The sequence below is a fragment of the Phyllostomus discolor genome, chromosome 7 (assembly GCF_004126475.2).
Source record: "Phyllostomus discolor isolate MPI-MPIP mPhyDis1 chromosome 7, mPhyDis1.pri.v3, whole genome shotgun sequence".
Taxonomy (NCBI): domain Eukaryota; kingdom Metazoa; phylum Chordata; class Mammalia; order Chiroptera; family Phyllostomidae; genus Phyllostomus; species Phyllostomus discolor.
Window position 1 is genome coordinate 93760645 of NC_040909.2, and position 10833 is coordinate 93771477.

Consider the following 10833-nt stretch of genomic DNA (forward strand, 5'->3'; position numbering starts at 1 on the left):
TACAGGAATGCATATACTTACACCCCATTTTCCTGATTATTAATGTCTTATGTTAATATGGGATATTTGTTACAACTTACAAACCAATATCAGTAAACTAACTAAAATTCACACTTTAATCAGATTTCCTTCATGTTTATCTAATGTTCTTTTTCTTATCTATCGTTCAGTCCAGAACACCACATTACATTCAATCATCCTGTCTCCTTAGGCTCCTCTCAGCTGTGGTGGTTTCTCAGACTTACCTGGCTTTTGATGATTTTGATGGTGCTGAGGTGTCTGGATAGACATTTTGTAGAACATTCCCCAATTTGGATTTATCTGATGTGTTTCTCAAAATTAGACTTGAGTTATATATTTTGGGGAGGTAATCACAAAGAAAAGGTGCCATTTTTATTATATCATATCCAGGGTACATACCACAGACATGATTTATCATGTGATGCTGAACTTGACCACGTGGCTGAGGTGGAGTTTGTCAGGTTTATCACTGAGAGGTTACTCTAGTTTTTCCCCTTTCCACACTGTACTCTTTAGGAAGAAGTTACACTATCTGTCGCTCACATTCCAGGAGTAAGCATTTACACTTTACTTCCTTGAGGGCAAAGCATCTATGTAAATTATTGTGAATTCTTCTACATAGGCAGTTTGTTTTTTCTTCTTTATCTATTTATTTATATGAATATGGGCTCAGGGATATTTATTTAAAACTTTGAGTTATAATCCAATATTATTTATTTTATTCAAATCATTTCTGTTTTGAACAGTCGGAGCTCTTTCATTTGACTCACATCCCTTTGGCACACCCTAACCATTGTGTGTGCAGGGGTTTCTGGCCTGGTTCTGGTTTTTAGCACTGTCTTACTGGCTGGCACTCTAAGAGGCTCTGGGATCATCCTGTTTATGTCCTGCCTCAGTCCTACAACCAGCCATTTCTCCACACAGACCTAATTCATTTTATTGGAGAATAGTGTTAGAAACCAAGACCTGTGCACTAGGTCTGCCCATCACTATGTTGGTATCATTTCTTTAAGGGTCCCTCAGCTAACAGAACAAGGAAATATATAAATACTTTTGTATTAAATCTGTGCACATACACGTATCTATACATGTATCTCTATGTCTTAGGTACAACCATCTACATCTATATAACCGTTTATATCTATATTAAGCAAACCATGAGTTCACACTGATGTCTCTAACTCTTCTCCATGACATCATGGATCATTCTAGCCTCCCCTTCTTACATACAGTAACCTCCCACTTGAACAGTCAGAGAACCATTCATCACCCACCAATTCAATTACTCAATTCTAGTACACATGTATAGCAAAATCGCAACTGTTAACCCCATAACCCCATGGGAAACACCTTTATCGACTAGAGTGCAGTGCTTACGTACAGTGTCCTTTGCTTGAGTCTTACCAATCCCACTCATTTCTGAAGTTACTTAGGTCAGCACCTGCCTCCCCTAAACCTCTAATTGGCTGTATTTTTTTTTTAAAGAGAAAGGAAGCAGGAAATAATTAGCTGGTAACCTTTGACACATTGGTGTTTCCACTTACAAATTAGACAGTTGAAGCAGCAATGAAGAACTCATCATGCTGATCACTATTTTAATACTTTATGTAAAAATAAAAAATCCTTTAGAACAAGGAAGAGAGAGGTAGGCTCTGGAAGGAAACATTTTCTTAGTTTTCAAAGAGAAATTTAGCACATAGCAGTTCAGGATGTTGATTTTACATAAGTTTACTACCCAGGTGTCACTGTGTCCACAGGCTGGCTTTATAAACAAAAGCAGAGCACAGGAAAAGAAAAACAAAGTGTCCCTAAGGAAGAAGCATTTGGCAAAACTCCTTTAGACTCCTCAGAATATAGAGCACAGCTTGTGTAATTTATCTTTTAAATTTAATACAGTCTCATTCAAATATATTCTTTTAACATGCTTTTACTTTTGTAATAGGATTGTGAAATAATAATTTAAACCACTTTAAGTTATCAAACTTTAAGAAATCAAACTTTTAAAACAATTTCTCTATAAATTCAATCCTCAAACTAACCTAAATGTTTGAGCACAATGTTAATTGAAAATGAAAGTGCTTTTTACTGAAAACTAAAGATAGGTAATGGTAGACTAATTCTATTTCCTTAATTACTGGGCACCTGCCCCAGGCTCTGTAGAATTTACTTGAAATAGTGCTTTCTCCAAATTAATTTTTCTTTCTTCTTAGTTCTATGACATCTAATGACCTGAGAGCCTGTTTTAAACGAATATGAATAAATCAGTCATTTATGTAGCTGAATGTATTTACCATGATTATGAAGGACTGACTACATTAAATACGTTAAATTATATAGTATATATATTGTCCTAGCTCAGGATAGAATACTGACCAATAGCAACAACAAAATCTATTTTCTAAAAGAGACCATGCTTTCCTCACAAAAGGTTATGTGATCTAGATAAAATTTGGTAACCATTTTGAGGTATTTTTTTGGAATCTAAGTAAGATTATAAAGCTGTTTTCTTTATTTGGAAATAAGTTTGGTGATGCTAGAATTGACAATAAAAAAAAACCCTTTTTCTTTCTCCCACTTTCAAATGTCAACTGCTTTTCTTTCTGTGTATAGAAGGAACAAGAGAAAATTAACCACTTTTCTAATACCAAACAATTGGCTAAACTATTTCACTGGATTGATTGATTTCTGTTGAAATAACAAAGGTAACTTTGTCCTATGGTAGCATAACAACTTCTTAAAAAATGACCCATGTAATCTTTACATACAGTTACTCTGTCATACAGTGAATAAATTTATAAATATATCTCATATGCTCGACTCTAGCTGATGGCTGGGTGCAGCTTAGATTCCTGCATTGAAAACAATTCCAAAACACAGCATAATCAGAGAAGGGTGATCTAGTTCACCGGCAATGCCTGTCACCAGTGAGGAAATAAGAAAGAATAGCAAATTACTGTGTTTTTACCTTTTATAGTGTGTAATATTGACTTTGTGGTGGAGTTAACTCATGTTTTGGATTCAAAATCTATGTTACTTTGTCAAATGAGAATTTATAAATTTTTGCTTTACATAAAACTGACTCCATGTTTGTGTTCTAGCCATATTAATTTTTCTTCTTCCTAAGAACCAAAGACTTTATATAAAATATATTACATAAAGAACATAAGATGTAACTTTTTCTAAGTAATTCTTTCTACATCCATACCACTGGATTATAATACATGAGGGCAGAAAAAATGCCTATTCATTTTATGGACCCTGGGAAGAAAGACTCACTCAATGTGAAGCCTGAGAAAATTTATATGCTGAAATGTACTCTGCATGGCCAGCCGAGATCCCAAATTTTATAAATTTGCTGACAGGGCACCTCACATACTCTGCATATAAAGAAGAACTTTGGAGGGACATTCCGCACTATACCCTGCTTGTTTACACATCTGAGTCAAACACTGCAGGGAAACCCTGGTTTTGTCTTTCCACCAATGGACTGAGACCTGCCATGTCCAGTCTGAACTACGCAAACTGTCTATTCATTTGCATCCATACCAACCAGGTAGAACTGCATGTGAAAACACCAAGCGGGAACTGTGGGCAGGAAATTCTCCATAAAAGGTCAACCTCTGCTCTGCGTTGGCAGAGCGCCATTTAGGTTGCTACTTGAACCTGTGTCTCCTGGGAGGCAGCTCTTTTTGCTCAAATAAATGCTTTTATTATAACAGTATGAAATTAATTTTGATTTATAATATCTTAACTTTCTCTAATGCCATAACTCAGAGTTTAAAGTGGTAACTCCACTTTAAACCTAAGACTTTCCATCTCACTTGTAAGGAGGTTCTGACCATGACTTCTCAGTCCCCACATGATCTGGCTCCTGGTCACTTCTCTGCCTTTCTCCCCTTGCCCTCTCCCTCACTTCCAGGTGGGAGTGCATGTGAAATGCTGGAGTCCCATCTGGAGTGCAACCTAAATGGCACATGGAATGGCTGGTTGAAGCCATTCTGACCTCCGTGCAGGGTTTCAAATCCAATTCTTCCTGTGGGCCTGTGGACTTACTAATTCTCCTGACTGCACCTCCTCACCCCTGGACCCCCACATGGCGCACCCTCTCACTTACTACAGTTAAATCTGCTCAAAAGTCATCTCCTCATGGAGAAAAACATCCTCAAACAGTGGCCCCATGCCTCTCCATCCCCTTCTGCTTTATTTCTTCCATCACTTATCGCTATCTCAAAAGATATTACATACTTATGTACATTTTACCTTTCTACCACTGGAAGTTTAACTCCATTGAACAAGAAATGCATTATTTTTCTGTTCACTGCTACAGTCCTAGCACCTAGAACACTAAATGACACATGGTAGATCTCAAGAAATGGATCAATTTATGACTAAAACATTAGAAAAACCTTCCCCTAGAGCTCAAACCTTAGATTACAATCCCTGCTTAGACCACAGGAGGAAAGTTATTGGGGGAAAGAGCTAAATCCCCACCACTGTAAAGCTAGTTTTAGTGGTTCCTTTGAAACTTTTTTCTTTCATACACATATATGTACACACACATATTTATTGGTATATTTAAGATACAAAAAACAGGTTGAAAAGTCACATCAGCCCCGTCAAGAGGTGGGGAGACAAAAATGCTGCTCTTCCTCCCTGAAGGTGAGCTGTAAGGCAATTCTCCATGACCTTCAGGCTCTCAGGATGTTCACCGGCCTCTCCCAGCTGCTGCCTGCTGAGCCTGGGCATCTGTACATCGTGTTCTGGAAACTACTTGCTCTTATCCACAGCAACTCAGGTTGTTTACAATCTGTTATTCTCGAGCCTTGAACCATGGAGTGCTGATCTGAAGAATACTCTTGGATTTTACAGGGGAGTTGCAGAAAGCAGTTTACTATTATACATGAAGCACCTCAGGTGAAGAATGTTGAAATTTACCCTTCCTCAAGTGAACATACTGTAGCAGTATAAAATTGTAATGGTAGGAAATCGTAAATTGTAACCTACCCACCATTCCTTTGACATTGTTTATGTATGTGCTGACTCTGACTAATATGTGGCTTGTAGATGAACAGTATGTTTATCTAAGAATCCTAGGAACTAACTTCAGAAGGTAGAGACCCCAACCTTCAGGCATCCTGGCTCTGGGAGATTTGTTGACCTTTTAACCATGGAACCAGAATGACACGAAGCTAGGATGACTAAACCAGGATGACGCATACTGGGCCATCACTTGCCTTGTCGGAATGGACTGTGCTCATCTGCACATACAGAACTTTGCAACCCCCTCCCTTGATCTCTTTGTTCTGTTCCCCTCTCCCTCCTCATAAAAACCTCTGCCTCTGCTGAGAGGTGGAGATGGGCTTTGAGACATGAATACCCCCTCTTCCAAATGGCCGGCATCTGAATAAACTACTCTCCTTTCCATCAGCACCTGCCTCTCGAGTATTGGCTTTTGTAGCGGCAGGCAGCTGGGCCTGCATTCAGTTACAATACTAGAGCATGTGTGCCTCTTAATAAGAATAATTATTTTTACTAAGACTTATTTATGTTCTATATTTACTTGTACTTGAGATAGGAATTCTTTATATTTAATAAGGCCTCAGGATACAGTTGATAGAGAGCACTTATAGCAGTAATGTTTAAAAATTCATAAAATATTGCCATACTATTTGCTACTTTTTCAGCTGAAAATAAACCATTAATAATCCATTTCCACCTTCTCAGAGTACCTTAGACAAGGAGTCTGCAAAGTCAGAGTGTGCATATTTAATTGAGAGCTCAAGAAAACCACTGTGACAATAAACATTCAGCAGTAGAGATTGTACAGATCTAAATGGGCTACAATTATAGTGGTTTCAGAAGTTAAAACCAGTATAAACAAGATAAATACATGGAGTATGTTGGATGGAAGGGGTATAAGTAAGCACAAGAGGGAAGTAATGTCTTTTCTACCTTAAGATTTTCTACTTGCTATAACATCACACACCTATCATCCAGGCTTTGTAGCTAATTTAATAATAATACTTCATTTTAATTTCCAGTTTTCAGATGGAAATAATGAAGGGCAAGAACTTAAGTGTTTAGTCTGAAGTTCTCCCTCCAAAGTGCTCACCTCCCACTCATGACATAGGAATAGGGAAATCTTTTAATCATGTTGCTTAAGCCCAGTCCTTTGCTAATAAGAAAATGACTTTTAATCTTCCACATGGACAATCACATACTGAGGAGCCATTGAATATCCACCAGGGGCCAGGTCATCAGACTCTGTCATCTTCACTCTACTCCTTGACTCCACATGGAGCTTCATCCATTGAGGAGATTCCCTGCGCCTGCTACTTTGCTAGCTGAGTTAGAGCTGGAAAGTTCATGTGGTAAGGCAGTAATTTGGATCTGGAATATATTTCGCCATGGAATCAGTGTCACATATGATAGTTAGGTTTAAGACAAAACTACAAAGACTACTTAATCCATAATAAACCAAAGTGAACCCACTAATGCATAGTTTCAATGATGCGAGAGTTTATTTTCAATTTTGTATCTCTAGAAAAATGTACTCAGAAACCCAAATGGGATCCCTCAGGAATATGTGTTTTCTGAGGAGGTGACAAGAAATCATAGGGGATGCAGGACAAATATTTCAGACTACAGTAACTTACCAATCTCTGTACAGTTTCATAAAAGAAGGCAACTAAGGCAATCAAACTCCACATGGTTCAAGACACCAACAGTGGTTATTCCTGATGGGTAAGCAGATCAATGCTGGGATTCACCTGCCAGACTTTTGCATTTGGGGTTCTTTGTTAGGTCACCTGATTGTATATTGCAGACAGGTTGAAATGTGTAAATGAGGCAGGCCTTGCTAGTAGGCTCTGCTCGTCAAGACAAGTAGTATCCTCTCAGGGGCCCAGAATATTCCAGCTTTCTGAAAGTACTTTTGCATCAGCCTGCTTCCTTCCCTGGCATAACAGCCCACCTTGACCACCTACATATCCACAGCATCCAGAAGTACAATGGCAACTTCTGCACCCCTGCCCTCTTCTGTCTTAAAATACCAGAAAGCAATGAGGAGGAAGAGAAATGAAGTAGTAAATGTCAGCATTAGTAAAATGAAGAAATTGCTGTAGAAATCTGCCTTAGCCTCATGTGACATTATGGAGCAGCTAAGGAGTCAGGGATAAGGAGGGAAGAGCCATATCTTCATACCTGGCACAACCTGTACCTGCCACTCATGGTCACACGGGAAGAAGGGAACACTGAAGTCCCTTGCATATCAGTCGTACAGAGCCTCACAGATGCCAGGAAGGTTTTCTGCTAACTGGTATAGGAAGAACACTTCCCTTCAGAGATGATAATGAAAGAGCATGCTGACCTCAGACTTCCCCATGGAAGCTAGGGCAGCACTGGGAAACAGTGGCATCACGCTTGATCAGGGAGAGAGAGCAGGGCCCAGAAAGTGCATGCCCAATCACAGACAGCATTGGACAAACCCAAATGGAAAGAATTCTACAAAATAATAGATAGGAAGCTCACAGATTGGAGGAGACTACAGAAAACAAGAATTGCAACATGAGATCCTAAGAGGGTCCCAGAACAGAAAAAAATGACAAAAATGGATTATCAATTTAAAAATTGGGGAAATTCAAATAAGGTCTATAGTTAACAGACTATACCAAAGCTAATTGTCTTTTTTTTTTTTTTGGTAATTGTGCTATAGTTATGTAAAATATTTACATAGAAAAATATAATGTTGCTTTTGTATTTTTTCTATAAGTCAAAAATAAGTTCAAAATTAAAAAATTTTAAAGGCAGCAGAGAATAAGTTCAAACACGCAAAAACTTAAAGAATATACTTCTCATGAGCTCTTCTTGAAAAAACATCAGAAGACAGATTTAAGCCAGTGAGTAAATGAGAGGCAATCGTGACAAAGGAAAGTTAGTGCCTGAGTGCTGGGTCCCTTAAATACAGGGTTAGGATGAAACCAGCCTACCACTATACAGCAAAATGAGATCTTTTTCGGTTGCAAACTGCAAATGATGTACAAATATAAATATAAATATAATGATTAAAATGTGGGGATAGTGGTCAGAAATGAGAAGTAATGGAAATACATGATATATTTAAAGTATTAAAGTAAGGTTTCAAAAGTGTAAAACTGATAAATCAGTTAATAGAGGTGTAAGCACTTAAAAATATAAAAGTAAGCACTTGAAAAGCCAATGATAATGAAATCAAAACTGGGCAAGGGGAAGCAAAGTGGTAAAAATTGAAAATGCACAAATATTGGCATTTCCTACAGTGGGCTATAAGTAAATGCTGTCCAAAAAAAAAAAAAAAGAGGATTAAGTATATTATATAAGCTATTTGAGATGGTGCTGGTAAAAAATGTGAAATCAGACTTTCCAAATATAATAATAAACAAAACTAAAATAAAAAGGAATTTTTAAAAACATAAAAAGAAATAATATAATAAAATTATATTAGCTACAGCATTGTTTTATAAAAGCAAAAGACTGAAAACTATCTAGATGTCTATCAGTGCGGACTAAAATCAATTCTGATAAGTAAGACAATGTTATCAAAACTACTGAATTAGCAACTTATTTTTTAAATATATTTTATTGATTATGCTTTACAATTGTTCCATTACCCCCCTTCATTCCCCTCCACCCTGCACACCCTCTCCCAACCACATTTCCCCCCTCTAGTTCATGTCCATGTGTCCTAAGTTCTTTAGCTTCTACATTCCCCATACTATTCTTACCCTCCCCTGTCTATTTCTACCTACCATCTATGCTACTTATTCTCTGTTAACTTTTCCCCCTCTCTCCTCCTCCCACTCCCTTGTTGCTAACCCTCCATGTGATCTCCATTTCTGTGGTTCTGTTCCTGTTCTAGTTGTTTGCTTAGTTTGTTTTTGTTTTTGTTTTAGGTGTGGTTGTTAATAATTGTGACTTTACTGTCATTTTACTATACATGTTTTTTATCTTCTTTTTCTTAGATAAGTCCCTTTAACATTTCATAAAATAAGGGCTTGGTGATGATGAACTCTTTTAACTTGACCTTATCTGAGAAGCACTTTATCTGCCCTTCCATTCTAAATGAAAGCTTTTCTGGATAGAGCAATCTTGGATGGAGGTACTTGCCTTTCATGACTTGGAACACTTCTTTCCAGCCCCTTCTTGCCTGTAAGGTCTCTTTTGAGCAGTCCACTGACAGTCTGGTGGGAACTCCTTTGTAGGTTACCATCTCCTTATCTCTTGCTGCTCCTAGAATTCTCTCCTTCATTTTTACCTTGGCTAATGTAATTATGATGTGCCTTGGTGTGTTTCTTCTTGGGTCCAACTTCTTTGGGACTCCCTGAGCTTCCTGGACTTCCTGGATGTCTATTTCCTTTGCCAGAATGGGGAAGTTCTTTATTATTTGTTCAAATAACTTTTCCACTTGTTTCTCTTCCTTTTCCCTTTCTGGTACCCCTATAATTTGGATGTTGGAACATTTAAAGATGTCCTTGAGGTTCCTAAGCCTCTCCTCATTTTTTTAAATTCCTGTTTCCTCCTCCTTTTCTGTTTGGTTGTTTCTTTCTTCCTTCTGGTACACTCCATTGATGTGAGATCCAGTTTTCATTCCATCACTATTGGTTCCCTGTGCATTTTTCTTCATTTCACTTATTGTAGCCTTCATTTGTTCACATAATTTGTGACCAAAATCAACCAGTTCTGTGAGCATCCTGATCATCAGTGCTTTGAACTATGCATCTGATAGATTGGCTATCTCTTAATCACTTAAAAGTACTGGTTCTGGGCTTTTATTTGTTCTGTTTGAGCCATCTTTTTTTTTCTTTGGTCTGGTCGCACCTGTTATGTATGAGGGGTGAGGCCTTAGGTGTTCACCAGGATGGGCCACCCCCCCACCGCCCCACTGTCACTAGGCTGTGATGCTATATGTGGGCATGGGGTCTGAGAGGGAACAATGCTGCTTGCTCCACTCTCCATCAGACCTCAGTCCCTTCCGCTGCTTCCCCTGAGCAAACAGGGCCCCTCTGGTGCCAATTCCCACGTGGGTGGGCTTGTGCACCCCATGGGACTTTCCAATGGCCTCTCCTGTGAGGCTGGGAGTCTCTCCCTGTGCCTCAACCCCCACAGGTGTTTTCAATCAGTGCCCCAAGGCTCTATTTTCTGGTGCTGGGATCCTGGGTTGTGCACAGTGCCTTGCTTCATAATCACCACCTCACTGGGTCTGCTGGTTACCAACCCTAGGGTGGGGTCTGCCATCTGCTGCTTATGTGCCCAGGATCTGCCCACTGCAGTCTTGCATGCCCTGGATGCCTTATGCGCCTGGTCCCAACACTCTCTGCTCTCCTCGCTGTGACCCACTGCCAGGCTGCCTGACTCTTCCCCTCCTACTGGTCTGGATGAACGTGTCTATTTTAACTCCTTTGTTGTCTGACTTCCATACAGTTCAATCTTCTATCAGTTCTGGTTGTTATTCTGTTTCTAAATTGTTGTTGTCTCTATCTTGGTTGTGCGAGGAGGCACAGTGTGTCTACCTATGCCTCTATCTTGGCCTGAATTCCCCAGCAACTTGTTATTGAGATAAAGTGATGTCTAAGATGTTAAGAAGAAAAAGAAAGTTCAGTAGTTTGTGTAGCAAAGGAAAAAAGAAAGAACATTTTGCTGCACATGTGTACATCTGTATTTGCATGCTTAACATCTGGGAGGGACACACAGAAAATGAATAGCAGTGGCTTCAGGTGTGTCCAAACTTTTGGTGTCTCTGGGCCACACTGGAAGAAGAAGAGTTATCTTGGGCCA